This window comes from Pholcus phalangioides, unplaced genomic scaffold (assembly GCF_987345545.1).
Source record: "Pholcus phalangioides strain wild (caught in Gottingen) unplaced genomic scaffold, Ppha-v1.0 ptg000003l_1, whole genome shotgun sequence".
Taxonomy (NCBI): Eukaryota; Metazoa; Arthropoda; class Arachnida; order Araneae; family Pholcidae; genus Pholcus; species Pholcus phalangioides.
In genome coordinates, this window is record NW_028301596.1 from 23,456,175 (window position 1) to 23,476,530 (window position 20,356).

General features: G+C 38.2%; 1 protein-coding gene across 1 annotated transcript in view; it reads left to right on the forward strand.

Moving 5' to 3' along the window:
• LOC149088323 (citrate synthase, mitochondrial-like) overlaps positions 1 to 20,356 on the forward strand; it is a 137,958-nt gene that overhangs the window by 5,552 nt on the left and 112,050 nt on the right. The gene's annotated exons all lie outside the window — the stretch shown is intronic.

The following is a 20,356-nucleotide window of genomic DNA, read 5'->3' on the forward strand; positions in this document are numbered from 1 at the left end:
ATTAAATTTTTCTAACTAATAATTTTTTTCCCTCTCTTACCTGAGCAGACAGTAAAACTCAGTTATAATGGCATTCATAAAATAACGTGATTACGCCGTAGAAACGAAGATATATAGATATTTGAAAATACTTGAATGAAGTGCACTGGATCTCGCTTATTATGTTTTAGCAAATAAATAAATAAAACAAGTACCTCACCCAAAAAGTACAAATTACCGGGGGGGGGGGGGGTTTCCTAAGCGCTGCATTGTGTGCTTTGCTTTCATTATTCGGTGGAATACTTTATTCTGTGAATTATTCGGTGGTACTTTTTTGGAATTTCATAGAATTTTTTTTTTGTAAGAGCTCACACTGTTCGGAATTGCTAGGGGGTCGGGACATTACCGAACCGCACGGGGTCAGCTAAGCAAGAAATGCCACTCAAATGATCTGTAAGTATGCCGCGAATCACTTAAATAATTCGGAAATGTCCCGCAGGTAACATGAGTGATGTAGAACTGCACTACGGGCTGCTTAAGTGCTCGAAAACTGTGCCACATGCCCCATAAGAGATCTTTAAATGTGCCACAGACCGCTTAAGTGTTCTGGAACTGTGACGTGGGTCACTCAAGTGAACTTTAAATGTGTCGCGGGTCACTTGAGTGATCTGTGAACGTGAAAAGGGCCTATTTGAATGATGAAGTTGTGCCACGGGTCATTTAAGCAATCTGCAAATATGTCGCTTAGTTCATTTTTACAAAATTAGGTTAGAGGTGGTGGTCCACATCAGATAACCCCAAGAGCCACATTTGGCCCGTGAACCATAGGTTTAGCATTTATGGCTTAGAGAGTGGGTTGCAATGAATTTCTTAAAGAGGAAGTTCTTGTCTTTCAAACAGCATTGAAAGAGAAATTGATTATAATAACGTACACAGTTATTTTCTTCCGAAATTTTAATTTGTTTTTAAATAATTTTTGCATCAAAAATTTTTTTTTTATCATCAGGGTAGGGGGGGGGGGGCTCTTGCCCCCCTTCCCCCGCGTACGTCCCAATATGCGTTAGGAGGTAGGGGACGTGGGAAGTGATGACGAAAATTTGCTGACAAAAGGGGGGAGGTCAAAAATGGGTAAAAATCTGCTGACGTAATACTTGAACGGCCCCTAAACAAAAAACACAACATAAAATGAAGAAAGACAGAACTTGTTAGTGTATAAAAAAATTGATGTATTGTTGTGTGTATAATGTATTAATTATTTATTAAAATTATAATTTATACTGATAGATGTGTTTTTTCCATTTTGTATTTTTCTATGTGTACAAATTAATAATTTTCATGGTAAAGAATAATCATTTTTCTCATAAATAACAACGATAGATCTTCAAACACAAAAAGTCAAAATTTTCAATGATATGAAATGAAAAATAAACAAAACATATCAAATAAAAATAATGATAATAATAATAAATAAATAAATTTAAGGAAGACACACGTGTATATATAAAACACAAACAAGAGCAAATTTCTCTAAATTAAAAATTATGTATAAAGTGGCAATTAAAGCTATGGTGATAAGTTCTTAGTACATAGTAATAAGGTAAGTTATATGAGGTTTTTTCATTAATTTAATGAAAATTATTCAAATGAAACCAATTACTGAAATGATTAAAATATGTTATGAATACGTGCTAAACGTTAACACTTATAAACATTCATGGATTTACAACTGGTCGATGTCATCATACACAGTAGGGAAAAACTCACATTCCCACTTCTTTCATATGACTACACCAGCAGCCCTCCCCTGACTAATTTAGTGAAAATAAAATTTTCTTGTATATAATTCAAAATAGTGTAACACGATAATATCAATAATTTAAATGGCATTTACAACCGCATAAAACGCAATATTTTAATATTTATTCAAACCATAGACTAAAGATATACTCGACGGCGCACGCTATTTATAAAACATGTTGCTGTAACGAAATTTGACTCGATCAAGTTAATGAAAACTTTCCTTCAGTTGTTCAATGAATTTCATTCATTTTTTTTGTAAAATATTTAGGGAGTATCAGATTTGAAAAAAAAAATCAATTCTATAATATAAACAAATATTGAAAAACTAAATTTTTTTATTTTCCATAAGGAATAATTCCTAATAATTTAAGACTTTTGAGTTTTCAAATCTTATTCCGATCCTATCTCTTACCTCTATAGCCGATCTCTTATAGTATACAGCCTATTTCATTTTTATTTTTAAATATTCTCTTCATTCACTTTGCCATTTTTAATTTCGAAAATTTATTTTAACTAGGGGTTATTAAAACAAAAAAAATTACCTTCCAAGAACATTACTCTAATCATACATTTATTATGAGTATATTATTATAATGCATCATACTATGTTATGTAAAGTAACACATTCACACTCGTACCATATTCAGTCATGAAACATTCAAATGATAAGCAAAAGTTTCATTTCTAACATTCCTGAAAAACCTTTTATAACCTTATCACACAAAAATGTAAACGCTTACATAATATTTCAGGAATAAAATAAATTTTTCAAGAAAATGACAAAACCTTATCAATACTTTTTCTGAATTATAAGAAATGAAATTTCGTGTAGAGTTCAGTCAAACCTCGTTAGTGCGTCACCCGGTTAACACGTCACTCCGCTTACCGGGTCACTTTTTGGAAGTCCCAATTGTCCTCGAGCAGTAAGTGGCACAGCTATGGCTTACTCCGTTTAACGAGTCACTTCACTTACCAAGTCATGTTTTTGCTCTCCCAAGAATGACGCATTAACGAGGTTTGACTGTATATATGAAATAATTTAAAGTATGTAAATATGTTACATGTGACATATGTGTAACCTCTTCGCTCCAGAAGTATATGTGAATCTTCATTTTTTAAAGTATTAAATAGTTTTTAGAATCATTCTTTTTTCAAGTTAACATCTGAGGTACACATAGTGACTTCACGTCTTGACTCAGATGGTCCTAATAAATATATTGACTTAAAATTAATTAATCAATTACTTAATTGATGTTCTCTTGTTTGAGGACAATTTCACATACAACAAACACAAATCAATCAATAAAAAAATTTCTTTTCTGTAATAGTTTTATCTCAGGCATGAAGAGAGGTAAAAATATTACTATTTTTAGAGGTAGTTATACATGTTGATGCAAAACTACCATTGTCTAGAGGGTGAGTTTTCATTACATTCTATTTAAATAATATATTTGTCATAAATTCCTCATTCTGAAAAGCATATTTTCTTCAAGTTGAGCGAAACTCGAATGAACTCGCTAGCTCGCCAAATCTCGCGGAGACGTATATTTCAGTTAAAAGTTAATAAAACTCATTACTTCAATCATTTATTACCAAAAATTCTATTAAAACATTTAATAATGACTCGTGACATTTGAATTTTACCAAAACTTGGAACTTTAATTGAATTAAATCCAAAATGGAATCGTTAAAAACTGAGACTACGTCAGAAATCCATTGAATCGTCAATTTAATATTCGAATTTTGAATTTATAAAAAGAGAAATAACAAAAAAGTATTCCTTTGTGAAAGGATACTGGTCCCCTTTCCTAAACCGTTCAGAACATCTGGAAGCTGCACAAGTGTTGGCCATTCTAATAAAAAATAAGACAGCACGTGTAGATTGTCATACGAATAGCCATAAGGAAAGTGTTGCCAGCGAGATTCCCTGACCAGCCTTTTGACCGGAGTCACGTGACTCCGATCTTTTCTTCACATTGTAACCCCTCGCGCTCTCTCTATATTATTATTACTCTGTGATTCAAACCTACTTGTTTTAATTTAATTTTAGATGATATTTAATTTTTTAATTAATTTTAATTTAATTCAGATGTTTTATTTTAATGATGTTAACTTGAATTGAGGCAAGTGTATAAATTAATAATTTTCATGGTAAAGAATAATAATTTTTTTCTTATAAATAACAACGATAGAACTTCAAATAGGTACGGTTTCTTTTATTCAACACAAAAAACACATAAATACCTAATAAAAAAGTATGAATTACTTTTGACCAGCCATTTGTAACAAATTTGGAAAAAATTGTCGGAAGTAATACTTAAAAAACATCACAAGGAAGAAATTTTTAAGTTTGCGAATTCTATCTCGAATTTCAAAACATTCATTGAAAGCATAAAATAAGTGCTCAAAAGACAAGCTTTGAACGAAATCAAAAAATAATAAATAAAAAGGAAAAAGATCTGAAATGTATTTAGTGTTACACATAATATAATTACTGTTGCTTTCTCTGATTATAGAAAAAATTTATTAAGCTCTGGGAAGGACCAATTGGGTCCCGAAGAGCTGCAGAGTGTATGTTTTTTTGTTCTATTGTCTTATTTTGTATATTATTTGTATTTGTGTGTGTTATTTTGCAATCAAAAAAAAATTTAATTTTTCTCTTTCATTTTATTTTTTTTATTTTTTATTCATTTATTTTATTTATTCTCTCCCTCCTCCAAATCGTTACTTTTTCACACGTGAAAATTTCTAGAATTATTTAATGCTAGACACTTGTCCTGATAAGATTCCTTTTTGAATAGATAAACATCTCAACATCTCTTATGCTTTCTTTTCGGTTTGCTAAAAGTAGAGACGCCAGGGATGTTAAAATGTTTAATGTTTAACGGATCAATCAAATCAAATCTTTATTTGTTTGGGTGCATGGACCCATGACAACATAAATATAAATTAAATTGCATATTGGCAATTACAGTAGAGCTACAAGGTTATTAAAAACATAGAATTACAAAATATTAATCAGTGAAAACAAGATACAAATAAGGAAAAATGCAAAATAAAAAATATGAAGTATCCAAACTATTTACATGCACAAAATAAAATAAATGAAAGACAAGCAAATACACCTGGAAGATTGTGTATGGGTATCAGTCAAACAAAGAACGAAAATTACAAATGGCACGGAAAAAACGGAAGACACTATAATAATTAACTTATTAACTACCTTAATGACTGTAGAGTCATTAATGTAAGTTACTATATCGTCGATTGAGACCTGTCCCAGAAAATGCGCTCTATGTGAGTTATAAGCAGGGCATTTTAGCAAAATATGAGACCAGTTTTCAATTACAAAACGTGCAATTTGAATCCACATTTGCGCAGATTTTATTTTTATTAACATAAATGATGTGGTAGTCAAAGCGCAGTTGGACCCATCAGTCGTTTTATATGGATTTTTGTCAAGGAGAGCAGTTAAGGCTCGATTCCAAAATTTGTTTTTATGTTTTTGTTAAGTGGGATTTAAACCGCGCCATCTATTTTAGCTATATCGGACTGGCAACTCTGATCTTTCAGTGTTAAGATTATATGAGGGAAAAAAGACAGTCGCATCGTGTATAGAATTTAGAAAACTGAAGCCAGTCTTATCCAAAATTCTCCAAACATTGGATAACCAGTTGCAAGGATTATTAGGGTCATAATCCATCCAAACGCATAATTTGTTGAGGCAAAGTCGAGGCAATCTATCGTCATTCATTTCCAATATACGAATATACATCGACAGAACAGCTTTCTTTAACTGGATTGACATAGAAGCTCCGCTTCATCATGTATCTAGGCAATGTTAGAAGCTTCTTGGCAAATAGAGTAGAAACCATTTCCAAGTCACTTTAGTAATTGAAATATGTAAATTTGCAACATATTTTTACAATTAACCCGTCGCATGTCACGAATCCTATCATTTTTTTAAACGAAATGCATTTCAGGTTTCTCTGAGCGAAAGTAGCCAAAAAAGGAAGATAGGATTACATTAATGCGCGGTAATGAGGAAGGGAAAAGAGATGTCTAATAAAGAGATGTCTTTTTTTTTATAGTTATATAGTTATTTTATAGTTAGATTTTTTTCCATAGACACGTGCGTCTGCAGCCAGTGGTAAAGATAAAGATAAGGGATTTCTGGCAGCGAGTACCTATCCGTTTGCGGACATCTGCTGCCCTCTGAATAGGAAGAAAGACAAGGGAGTAATTGTATGTGTTTTGTGAAGTGTATAGATGTCGTCAGTGTCCGGTAATTTGTCTAAGTCGGGGGTCCCAAAAATTTTAATTATTACAGGCATTATAAACTCAACATGTCCTTCTGAACTTGTTAGTGTTATTAAAATTTTCGGCAGGAAAAGTGAAGTCTGCTGGTGACGTCAGAGATTCGCCATAGTCTCACCGTATAGGCTATTGAGTGAAGTCTAACGGCATTGGCTGAAAGGGAAGCAAGATTGTTACTACATATAAAATACAATAATAATAATGGAAGGTGAAAAACAGAGAAAGATGTTAATTTTAAAAGTTGGGAAAGAAGCGAGAGAAGATATTTTTATTTGATTTTTTAATTATTTCAAGGTAGATTACCCCGAAATAATATATATATTTTTTTTATATGGTTTTTTAAGAATTTTTCGAGTGAAAGGCGGGAAGCGGAAAGAAGAAAAAAGGGATAGAATATATGTATACCATTTGGTTTAATTTCCAAGCAATTTTTGTGATGTTTCGCCAAAATTATTTGACTAGAATGTTTCCAGCTTCTAGTAAAAACTTTTCCAGAATTGCTTTTTTATCTTTTTTCGAGTTCAAGTTCATTACGTCAGTCAGACAGCGTTTGGCAAATTCGAACATATCATATGTTGAATTAGAACTGGTCACTGAGTCGGAGTCCAAAGCACTTGTGCTTGACTCGGATGATGAGCTTGCACTTCGAGCGGCATTGCTCGTTGAGCATTTCGGCGTTCCAAGTGTCCGTTCCATGTCAGATGTCTCGAATTGAACAGGGCAGGGCTTAGTTTACTTTTCCTCGCACTACATTTTTCCTTCGGGGAGCCTTCCGCTGGATCTGGAGTCCTGTCCCGGTTCGTTTCCACTGACTCTGGTGTCGTGCTTTCCTGAGATTTTTCAGTTTTTGTGAAGTCGGTAGAGTTAACTTTCACCAAGTCCGTAGAGTGTGGACTTTTAATTTCTTGTGCGCTGACAAGGATTTTTCCTAAGATTTCCGTCAAGTCGGTAAACGTTAGGTGCGTAAAGTCCGTAGGGTTGGGACTTGTATTTTTCTCACTGTTGACCGGAGATTTTTCAGTTTTTCTTGAGGTCCGTAGACTTACGTTGCTTCAGGTCGGTGGACGATTTTTTGTTCAAGTCCGTACGGGCCGGACTTGTTGCTTTTTCCCGTGAAAATCGTTATTTCTCAGCATTTTCTTGGAATTTTGCCCGCACACTTCTTGGGAGAAAAGTCGTGTTCCCGTGTTTTTTGTGGGGGATCTCGTGATAACCACTGATTTAACTGTAGACTGATTTTTCGGGCTGTTTGTAAAAATATTGCGGGTCTGTTGTTCTTTATCTTTTGACGTGAATTTTTTATACTCCGCTACATACACTTTGCATTTCCTGTAATTAGCAGGATGGCCTTTTTCACCGCAATTTACGCATTCCGGGAAGTCTGTCCCGTATGCTTTCGTGCACGGTTCTCCCGTATGTTGATTTAAACATTTAATGCACCTTTCTTCAAATTTGCACTCATTTGTGTTATGAGACCATCTTTGACACCGTAGATATCTAAGGAGAATTTTCCTGTTGACATGTCGGCGAAAAATTTCAAATTTGGTGGGCAAAAATTTTAGTCTCGTCAGTTGTAAGATGCTGTTTGAAAAGTCATTTTTCGGGAGACATATTTTCCACATAGGAAGTTTTTTGCTTCTTATATTTCGTCTCTTCGAGTGTCATTTGAGTGTCTCTTTCGTCTTGTCATTTGAGTGTCTCTTTCGTCTTGTCATTTGAGTGTCTCTTTCGTCTTGTCATTTGAGTGTCTCTTTCGTCTTGTCATTTGAGTGTCTCTTTCGTCTTGTCATTTGAGTGTCTCTTTCGTCTTGTCATTTGAGTGTCTCTTTCGTCTTGTCATTTGAGTGTCTCTTTCGTCTTGTCATTTGAGAAATATTAATTATTTGGTATCCCAACGTTTCCAGTTCACTACGAATAGCCGCTGTTGGTGTGCCGGCGTTGTGGTCTCAGTTTGTGGCGTAATTTGAGAATTTCGACGTTTTCACTTTTCAATAGCGATATTACTTTTTTATGATCGACTAGCTGATACCCGGTGGCGTTGCCCGTCCCGTAAAAAATTTATATACGTATAGCTTACTAATTATTTCTTAATCAAAAAAATTTCTGCATCAAGTAAGAAAAAATTACTTTTATTTTTAAATATTTTAATTAAAAACTTCAGGCAATCGCTTGTGGATACACAATATTTTTTGTTTTCCCATCTGGTGTGTAGATGTAAAAATTTTTGGGATTACCAACATGCGACGTAAAGCTGTCCGTGTGGAAAACAGGGCTCAAGTAGTATCCAAAGACCAGAAATTCTGCAGGATCCAGAACTGTCTGCGCTGAGTCTGTGAAAGTGTCAACCGATTTGTAAAATGTGGAGTCTCCCCGAATAATTTTTAGGATTTTCTCGTTCACACTGTCATTTTTCGATGCCAGAATCGCTCTCTCACAATTTGTTGAATGTTTGGGAAGACTGTCTGAGTAAATTCTTGAACTGAGTTCAAAAATTGGCAAAATCCATTTGGAAACGTAATCAGTCCAGTGCTTGGGTCTCTACGGGAATTCTTCCATTGCCAAGGTTGATCAACTGATGTGAAAATGATAGCAGTGCTGAGTCATTTTGCTCGCATGTTGGCGGATAATGATAATTTTTTAACTTTGTGCTAGATTATTGATGATTTGAGGCAAGCATTGAGTTCATCAGCTGGCGTTGAACATTTTTATTCCCAGTTTTTTCGTCGTAGTTGTTGTTCTCTGTTGTTAGCGACGTAATACGTCCAGCTTGTGCAGCGAATATTGTTCAAATGCCTTTTAAGCATTTTTTAAATTGAAACTTGACCTCTACGATGGGTGGTTGATGAGATAAAGGCCGCATTAGCACTTACAGAACACCCTGTATATAGTCTAGCAGAAATACCCCGCGCTTCCCGGGTTTTCTTCAATTACTGGTAGGATGGGAAAAGTGACAAACCGTTATAAAGGAATAAACTGTTATAGTAACAGAATTAAATGTGTGACGAACCATTGTGTAAAGGCATATATTCACGTCTAAAACGCATTGTTGGAAACCGCGGTAACCAAAGTAAACGTTCCGAACGTAATTGTTGAGGCCCCAAAATTATTGTTGCCCGACAGTTTTTCGCCCATTTCGGGCATTTGCCCAGCTCTGACGAATTTTTAAAGTAGCCTACGGTTCAATCCCGGACCTGTTTGGTATATATGCAAAATCTGGCGACGATCGGTCTAAAACTGTAGATTTGTATAAAGAACATACATATATACTTTCACATTTACACTCATGTCCATAAATTAAGGATAATGCCAGCTCCGGCAAATAAATGTTCAGAAACAAAACAAACGTTACTTATTCATAAAGCCCATTTATTAAACAAAAGATGAGGAACAAAAACGATGGTGTATGTATGATACCATTCATAAAAACTACGATTTTTGCTCCCTGGAGCAATTGTAAAAAATATCTTTTTTACAAAAACTTTCTATTACATGGTTGGTATGATGGTTAATACATTGTATGTCTCCCATGCGATGAAATACAGTCCGTACAATGCCTAGGCATGCTGAGTATCAAATTATCGATCTGATCTTGGGGAAGATCACTCCACTCAGCAAGCAATGCTCTCCGAAGTTCCTGTACACATGTAGGAGGTGGTTGACGGGCTGCAACTCGTCGGCCAAGCATGTCCCACACATGCTCTATCGGATTCAAGCCAGGTGAGAATGCTGGCCATTCCATACGGGTTATATCCTCAGATTCAAGGCATTCGTTTACGATGTCTGCTCGGTGAGGATGGGCGTTGTTATCCATAAACACAAATTCTGCGCCCATGGCACCCCTAAACAAACGATTCCAGAATGATGTTCCGATAAACTTGGGCTTTCATGGTTCCGGTTTGAACATGCAGATCTGTTCTGGAACCCAGTATAATTCCACCCCAAACGAGCAATGCTGCACCACCGTAACGGTGTCGTTCAATGATGTTGTCTTGGTGGTAACGGGTACCTGGCGATCTTCATATGAAAGTCCGACGTGAATCAGACTGCAAGCTAAACCTGGACTCGTCGGAAAACATCACACAAGCCCACTGTGACGATGTCCACATTGCATGTTCTCTACTCCAGGCTAATCGCTGCCGACAGTGAGTTGCCGTGAGCGGACCACATCTGACAGGCCTGCGAGCATATAGACCAATATCTCCCAAACGTCTGCACACGCTTTGCCTTGAAACTGTGGCTGCAGATAGCTGACGAGACAGGTCGGATGCTGTGCTCCGTCTGCTTCTTTTGGAAGTTACTGCCAAATGCCGGTCTTCATTCGGCGTTGTAACTCGGGGGCAACCTGTACTGTAACGTCTACTGACATTTCCGTTATCTCGGAATCGTTGCCAAAGCCTAGAGATGACACTTCGGGCAATTCCAAGTTCCTCGGATACTTCCATCTGAGTACGCCCACATTCCAGGCGGCCGATAATTCTACCACGTAAAAAATCATCCACATGCATCCCCTGTGTCATAACTATTCGCTTATGGCACTGAGCGCCTTTCAGAACTCTTGTGAACAATTTCAATTCTTTGCCACCATTCCTTATATAACCCCCCTCTTACACTCTCGTCATTGTGACGTACTATCGGCATCATCTGGTGACTTCCTGAAATTTGCATATCATTCTTGCAAATGTGTGTGATAATTCTACAGGTGAAATTTTTACTTTAGATTTCGATTTCCGTGTGATTCTGAATTACCTTTAATTTATGGACATGAGTGTATATATAAGATGGCATTTTCAAACGAAATTAAATATTTGTCGCTAAGAAGCTTCGCTTCAAATTTTTCGATACATAAATTCTGGATGGAGTCAGCGAACTCGAACCAGCCGCCGAAAGCTGCGATTTCGACGGCGAATTTGGCCGGGGCACTCGGTGACCTTGCAGGGCTGTCACTCATTACAGTGGGCGTCGCCTGCTTTTCTGGGGGGCGTAGCGATTGGCCCTTTGTGATGATGCCGCTGTCGTGTTCACTATTTTTGCTCTGGCCGGCGTCAACGTTCGCCGTTTCTGCTAAGCCTTTTCCGGTGTCTGTCGTCTTTTCTGGATTTTTCCAGTTCTGCCTCTATCATTTCGTCTTGAATCTCTTGGAATATTCTATTTAGTTCTTCATCAGAATCAGAGTCTTCGATGGAAATTTCATCAACTGTTAGGTAATGTGCTTTTTCTGCGATGCCTTGTGGGACTGGGGAAACTGTGCAGGAGGGGTCCTGTTTTCTGTGCACCTCCTTTCCCGAGATTGTTTTTTCCGGTGACGCTTGCAGCATTTTTTCTTTTGATTTGTCAGTAATATACTTCTTGGCTAGAGTGTTGTGCCTTGCCCATCCGTCTCGCAGTTCTGGAGGTATGTTTTTCATCCGCCTTGTTTGCTGATATATCGCCATGTTGAGTGACGATTCGAACACTTTAGCAGCGGAGTGATTTCTGCTGGTGCTGAAACAGCATGCTTGCGAGTTAGTTGCAAGTTTCCTGACAGTGTCCCGACATTCGTTTTCCATTCTTTCCCGGTCTTTTTGCTTTTTCTGCGTCTGTGAAGTTGACCAGCTCTGAAAGTTGTTTTCAAATGTGACGTCATCATCGCATCGTATGTTGCTTTGAATTCGTCCTGAGTTGCGTGGGTGGCAGCGGATAAAGATTCTCAGTTCATTCGAGATCATGTCGAAATAGTCCCGTACCATGTCCGTTTGGTTCTTGGTGCTGAGCTCATTCTGCCTGAGAGTTTGGCAGACTGTCTTCCGATTTGGATCTTTCTTTGCTGCGCCATGCAATTAACATGCAGTGAACCTTTTCAGCGTAGTCGCCATTCTAAATTATATAGTTACTAGCTGATACCCGGCGACCTTGCCCGCCCCGTAAAAAATTTATATATACGTATAGCTTATTAATTACTTCTTAATCAAAAAAATTTCTGCATCAAGTAAGAGAAAATTACTTTTATATTTAAATATTTTAATTAAAAACTTCAGGCAATCGCTTGTGGATACACAATATTTTTTCTTTTTCCATCTGGTGTGCAGATGTACAAATTTTTGCTATTACCAACACGCGAACAGGTGACGAAAAGGTGTGAAAAACAGGGCTCAAGTAAGTTGATACCTGCCACTGCTAACGACTGGCCTTGCACTTTGTTGATTGTCATGGCAAAAGCTAAATCAATCGGGAACTGTAATCGCTTGAAAGTGAATGGCATTTCTTCAGTGATAAGTGGGATACGTGGAATGAAGACTTCTTTTTCTTTGTAACATCCAGTTAGAATCGTTGCTTCAATGATGCAATTGTGCAATTTCTTCACGCAGAGTCTGTTGCCATAGCAGAGTGTCGGTGTCTCCAAATTTCTTAAAAGCATTACAGGTGCTCCGACTTTGAGGGTCAAATTGTGTGGTGGCACACCCGGAATATCCAAAGAGTTCAGAAATTCTGCAGGATACCGAATTGTCTGCGCTGTGTCTGTGACAGTGTCAACCGATTTGTAAGATGTGGAGTCTCCCGGAATAATTTTTAGGATTTTTCCGTTGATCTTGTTCACACTCATTTTTCGGTGCCAGAATCGCACTCTCACAAAGCCACTCATGGTTTCGGTGATTTTGTTGAATGTTTGGGAAGACTTTGTCTGCAAGTTCTTGAACCGAGTTTATATATATAATAACTGACAAAATCCATTTGGGAACTTTATCAGTCCAGTGCTTGGGTCTACGGGAATTCTTCCATTGCCAAGTTTGATCAACTGATGTGAAAATGATAGCAGTGCTGAGTCATTTTGCAGTTGAACTCGCATGTTAGTGGATAATGATAATTTTTTAGCTTCGTGCCAGAGTGTTGATGTCCTAACAAACTCGAGGCGACCACCGATAGACAGAACCTTCACTTCCAACCCATCTCACTAATGGCAGTAAATTGCAATGTAGCGATTTGGCCAGAGTTGGTGTTTGGTGAAGTAGAGTGCTGATGATTTGAGGCAAGCATTGAGTTCATCAGCTGGCGTAGAACATTTTTATTCCCTGTTTTATCGTCGTAGTTGTTGTTCTCTGTTGTTAGTGACGTCAGATGTCCAGCTTCTGCAGCGAATATTATTCAAACTCCTTTTAAGCACTTTTTAAATTGAAACTATACCTCAACGATGGGTGGTTGATGAGATAAAGGCCACATTAGCACTAACAGGACACCCTGTATACATGCAAGCAAAAATATCTGGCGCTTCCAGGGTTTTCTTCAATTACTGGGAGTATTGGAAAAGAGCCAAACCATTATAAAGGAATAAACTGTAATGATGGCAGCGTTAAAGATGTGACAAACCATTGTAAAGATATATACACGTCTGAAATGCATTGTTGGGAACCACGGTAACCAAAGTAAACGTTCCGAAAGTAATTGTTGAGGCCCCAAAACCATTGTTGCCCGGCAGTTTTTCGCCCATTTCGGGCATTTGCCCAGCTCTGACGAACTTTTAAAGTAGCCTACGGTTCAATCCCGGACCTGTTTGGTATATATGCAAAATCTGGCGACGATCGGTCTAAAACTGTAGATTTGTATAAAGAGCATACATACATACATACTTTCACATTTATATATAAGATGATACGACTGGGTACGTATTGTGCTTTTTATGGCCCAATTTACTGGTCATTGGGAGCGCGGTAATTGCGACCGTCTTCTCTCGTGGCTAACTCGAGAGTGCAGCCTGCGGTAGAACCCCTTTATACCCTTGTATATGAAGGCGTCTTTAGCCTGCGGTAGACCCAAAACCAGCCACCAATGAAAAAGCAGCATTTATGCCGTCACCAAAAGTGCAGATCCCCCTCCCTAGAACCCCTTACCCCTCCCTAAGACGACTTCATATACGTCAAACCTGCATTAAGAGTAAGCGTAAACAGTCCTATCGTTAAACCGGTATCCAAACGGCATCAGCGCCCTCTCTGTTTAGATGGGTGCCTGCTGGCCTGTGATTGGCTGCTAGCATCGGGTAGGAAAGTCATTTCCCATAATGCATTTCCCCATCACGGCGCCATTTTGTTTACTTACTCACGGGAAGACTCTTGGTTAGGTTGGTTAGCTATTCCTCGTGGTTATTTTGGCAAATTGTTCATCTTTAAAATTATAAAAACAACTTACAAGCGGCTTTGATATACATCGTGTATTAAGGGGTCCTACCCATTCCTTCCTCGCTTAACGGTGACTTGTCCTGCTTGGCGACTTGTATCAAGGTTTCTAGAATATATAAAGGACTTGTATGTCATAATGGCGAGAGAAATTTCTGGCGTCTGTAAAAACGATTTCAAAAGTAAATCCTTATTAAGGAAACACGTGAGAAATGTCCACAAAATTTTATGTGAGAGTCTGGTGGGGGGGGGGGGCGCCGTAAAAGATCCCAGCCTAGGAGCCCTGCTTCAGGATGTGGGGGCCATGCCCGGGGCCTTATGATGCTCTTAAGTTTTACAGACATGGGTTATAGCAATATTGGGGTTGGATGCGTCAATGAAGGTTACATGTCGTGGGTGACAATCTACGAGTCCGCAAATTTTAAGGGGCGTGGTTTTTTGCAAGTTTTTCTTTAGGGAGCCACACTGGTGGATCGATTTTTTTTCAGTGGATTAAGTTCCATAAAATCAAAAGTTGTATTTCAGGAAAAACACTTCAATTCTGAACCTGCAATACAATAATAAAATAATGTTGAAAATATCGTTATAACGAATGGACATATTTATATCTATGGAATATAAGGGGTCATCTTCAAGTAATACGTCATCAATCGTGAGGGGGTTCGCATTTGCTGACTTTTAATGACAAGGTGGAGGGGTGTTCAAATGATGATTGTGTGAGCAATAGAGGTAGGGAAATATGAAATTGGGTATATGAAGTATTAGTATATATATTTGTTTGGTTGATATGAAGTGATAAATACTGTACTTTCGGAAATCATATATGTAAATTGGAAGGCCTTTTATTTAGTGCCGTCTTACCACATGGGCCCACCCGGACACGGCCTCAAGAGAAAAGGGGCCTCACAAAAATGGAATGTGGTTGAATTTCCGAGAATTGACCACGCGTAGGGCCTCAGAAAAATCATTTGGCCCGGTGGCCCATGATGCTCTTAAGACGGCCTTGCTTATACTTCTGGTACTTTTTCAATCAGGTAGTGGGACCCCAGAAGATCACTCGGCCTGGGGGCCTGCCTCACGATGCTCTTAAGTTTTACAAACATGGGTTATAGCTGGGACGGGGCAGGGTCATGGAGTCCGCAAATTTTAGGGGGGGGGCGGGGTTGTTTCCAAGGTTTCCTTTGGGAAGCCACACACTGGTGGATCGATTTTTGTTTCAATGGATTAAGTTCCATAAAATCCAAAGTTGTATTTCAAGAAAAAAGCCCGAATCTGAAGTACTACCGTACTATTGCGAGAATCGGCTTCGGGTGTGTTTTGTCAACGCGATAGCTAGATGGCGATCTCCAGCTTTAGATAACGCTCTGATTCTGTTCATTCCCATATAACCAGTCAAAGAAGGATCGACGTAACTACAGATTTGTGTCAGAGTTCCTCACTCTTCGTAAGCCAATGCGCCACAGCGTTGGTTGATTTTCAACTTTGAGCCCTGAAGGCGAGTCGATCTCACGTTAAAAAGTCTCACCAGTGAGAGCAACAGTCCTACAACGGTACAAATATTCAATCATTACGCTTCACTCACAATCTAAAATATCGATGGCAGCACTGGAAAATCAGACAGCACTAGATAGGCACTCAGACTGTTAGGTACACACCCACATTTCCGGCACAACTCATTCGGTAGTAACTTGCCCATAACGATAGACTTGAGTTTTGCTAGGTTTGAAAGAGAGTCTTTGTAGACGTTAGAACCATTGAAATATTGATAACAATTCAATGGACCACTTACAGCCATGATTCCATGGCTCCCTTGTCTCAGTCAACGGTTTATCCACGGCTCCCTTAATACTTGAAGTACTACTTCAAATCACTGAACAGTTGCACATCAATATAGACAGCTTGCCTCTGATAAAGGCTGGTGACTCACCCATAGAAGCTGCGACTCACACTTTGAGAACAACTGACTTGCAGTACACGGGTATTAATATTTTATTGAAAAGCTACGTGAACATCTTTAATGTTTGTGACATATGCGTAAATAATTTTCTTAAATTTTCAAGTCTGTTCGAGGACCATCTCTTCCATCATCGCGAATAGATTGAGGAGTGAGTTTTCCTCATTAAACTCGAATATTTACGTTGTATCGGTTTTCACGAATATCGGATGTCGAATTTTTTTCACGTGCCACTTCGCTATATCCGGGCTCGACTGACGCATCACTGGATTTGTTGGTTCATATTGATGATACATTTATTTCATTATCATCTGAGATAGTTGACAGTAAACCAATATCAGGTGGGAAATCTTTTATCAAATATTGCCTCTTCATCAATGTTTGATAAAAGAGTTATGCTGATGCACTTCCTATCCTGCACTGTGACATATTAACTCTTCAAAAACCTGTTCTTTCTACGCAGGGCCGCAACTAGATATTTTGTCACCCGGGCCAAACCGGCATTTTGGCGCCCCTTGTAATGTAGAAGCAGTTAAAGGGTGAATTCGGCACCCACTTCTGGTTCAGCACCCGGGGCACCAGACCCGCCTGCTCCCCCCATTTGCGGCTACGTTACTTTCTCCTCTCACTTGCCACTCCCTTCTCTGGGGAGAAAAAAAAGATTCTTTTCCGTGTGTATTTCTTGGATTTAAAAAAAACTTGCGTTTTCAACAATAAATATGATAGAAAATCAAGAACGTATAACTAGGCTGGGGCAATCGGGGCACTGTCCCAGGGCTCCGAGCCGAATGTGGCCCACAAAAATTTACACTTACCAGGGGTCTGTTCATCCGAAATTTGGGTCCGCTTTCCGGACCCTTCACAAAATTCCGGATCCGAAAAACGAACCCTTCACGAAATAAAAAAATAATGAATCCATAAATTTGAAATTTCATTGCTTTTGCGATGGATAAACTAGATTATTTCGCTTCCTACAAAATTACTAATTTCTCGCAAAATTAATGACATACAGTCGAATCCCGTGTTAACGAATACCGTTATAGCGAAAATCTCGTTTTAAAGAACACTTTTGTAATCCCCAAAATAAGTTTACATGGGAACAATGCTAGGTAACCTGGAATTCCTTTATAACGAAATTTCGTTTCAACGAAGTGATTCCTCCGGCCTCTTGGCGTTCGTTATAACGGGATTCGATTGTATTTCACAAAAATAAAGAAAATTTTCACAAAAACAGGACCCTGCAAAAAAGTCTGGGCAGACCCCTGCTTACCCCAAAGAGAAGTCTGTCCCGGGCCCCGTAAAGACATAATAAGGCCTTATAGGAAAATGAGTTTTATGTCCCCCACAGCTCACTTGCCCAGCTCATGGGTTTCCTGCTGCTCCCCAGAATAGTTAAGTGGTGTTTTCAATTATAAAAGTATATTATAAAGCATTTACAAAAGTTTATAGTTATTATTAAAAAAAAAATCCCTAAAAGTACTAATTCAAAGGAAAAAGAGGCACAAAAATCAATATCTTCATCCCGCCGGGATGCCCCTAGAAGCCACGGAGCACCCTTTGAAAAACCCTGCCATATCTCATCACTGGATATGATGGTTCACATTAATGATGCATTTATTTAATTATCATCTGAGGTGGTGGAGATTAAATAATCCATTATATCATGGGTGGCCAACTTCTTTCTATTCGAGGGCCAATATAATGCTCAGTTGCTACGTCCACTCCGATGTACAGTATATGCTACGATTCAAGCTCGGAGACAAGGTCAGATGGTAAAAGTCCGAAAAATGATACTAACGTTTTTATTTGGGACTCATTACCAAGTCAAAGCCCGTTTTCATTCAGTCACTAAACCATCGTTAACTTATTAGTTCTTGATGCTTATTAATTACTTAATAAATGTAGTAATTAAACAATCTAAAATTAAATTAATTAGGAATTAATATAAATTTTTATTTATTTTATTTATTTTCAACAGTAAAAACCCGTTTTGAAGAATAAAAAAATGATAATGAACTTATTAGTTTTCCTAAATGCTGCCACGTATCCAGGTTTAGGTTCACTTGTATTCAAGGCCATTAGTTAGTGTCCCGACATTTCTAGAGGGGTGCGGGGCATGATGCGCTCAATGCGTGGAGAGGCGGATAAGTGGGCAAAGCGCACTCGGCACCATAGTCGGAGATAGACTTGGAAGTCTGGGGGGGGGGGGCGGCGCGATGATGATGATGTGTCAATTCATCTATACACATATGCATTAGATCAGTCGACTTCATCTTTGATGCTGGGGGGGGGGGGGAGGCCCCCCTCCGTATCACCGCCCATGCTCGGCACCCCCGCGCGCCATCATTACGAAATAAGTTTTACTTAAATACTTATTACTATTAATTCATCAATAAGGGTCATTCACAATAGTAATTATAATTATTGAACAATTATTAATTAATCAAGATGGCTGGGGAGCGATCTTGTTAATGACGTTAAATTAATTAAAACGGGCTTTAACTGGTAGGACTAAATTAATTACGAGCATCAATTACTTAAATTGTATATGCGTATTAAAAACGTATGTATACGTATTCACAATACGTATAATTTAATTATTTAACCGTGATTATGACTCTCAAAATGAGAAATCTAACATCTTAACGTATACCGCAATCGTAAATATATAAATTGAAATACAATATAAAACATGTCTAATCGTTATGAAAGCTGTTGTATGGAACATGTGGGATTATAACCCCCTTTAGACCTGCTGGAAGTCCCTTGGGGTCACAAAGTGTATGTATTTATGTGTTTTTATGTTTGTACCTATGTGTTTGTATTTGTATATATGTCTGTGTTTTTGTGATTTGTTTACTGAATAAAAAAAATTAATAAATTATTATTCATAAACTAATCAGCATCAGGAACTAATAAGTTCGTGATGATTAACTGATTCATTTAAAACGGACTTTGACTTGGTGAAAATCCGAAATGAAAACGTTTACGAGCGTTTTTTGAACTTTCACCAACTCGCTTTGGTAAAACCCGAGTTTTTGGGATTTTACCGTGACATATAAGACGCAATATTAATATGATGAAACATGGAAAATTTAGTCGCTAAACTTTCACTCTGGGCGTTGTATTCCTCAACTTCTTCATAAACTGACATATTCATTATTCTTAAGTTGCGTCCTCAGCTAAAGATGTAATGCATCAAAATAATTAACTTCTTCCGCAAATTACTCCATCCAATACAACCAGCCACACAGTGGCGTCGGAGCTGTGGGTGCTTATGCACCCCTAGTTATTTGTGGCATGGATCCCAGCACCCCCAGAATTGATTCCGAAATTAAAATTTCCGATATAAAACTAAAGACGAGCACCCACAGTTTGGAAACACTTCCGACGCTCCTGCACAGGGACGCCGGAAGTTAGCAATGATTGGTGTTGCTCAAAGTATGCGAGTCATTTCTCTGTACAGGCCATAATATTTACATATATTTTCGCCTGACCATACGTCCCTTTTTTAGAAGTAGTGTCCCGTGTTTTCGAATCTATTTGATTTTAGCGATGACCCGTTCTTCAACCTACGTTCGTAGTAGTGGTAAGATTTTTACTACAGTAAAATGTAACAAACCTATGCAGGAAGGGGTATAGGAGTCCCGTGTCTGCCCCAAGACCACTGCCGTCTTAATGCATAGGCCCACCTGGGCACGGCCCGGGGGTCTCAAGAGAATGCGGGTCTCATAAAAATGAGAATCGGCTAAAATTTTCGAGAATTTGCCAGGTGGGATCTCAGGAAAATCGCTTGGCCCTGGGGCCCATGATGCTCTAAAGACGGCCCTGCCCAAGACAATCAAAAATTAAAATTATTTTTTTGAATAAATTAAAATATTGAAAGAAAATACCTTTACGTGCTATATTTTTCAATTTCTGTTAATTTAAAATATTTTTTGAAGGTAATGAATTCAAAATGTCTCTGGGGCAAATGCCCCGAGTTCCCCCCTCATAATCTACTCTATAATATAAAATCACAAACTCGAAAAGGGCCTGTTTCTAAGCAACCGAAATTAGTGACGATTTTATGTTACGGAAATGGGTGACGGAAATCTATTACGATGTACCGAGAGACTCCCACATCCCAGCAGGGCCCTTGGCTGGAATTTAGATGGCGAGC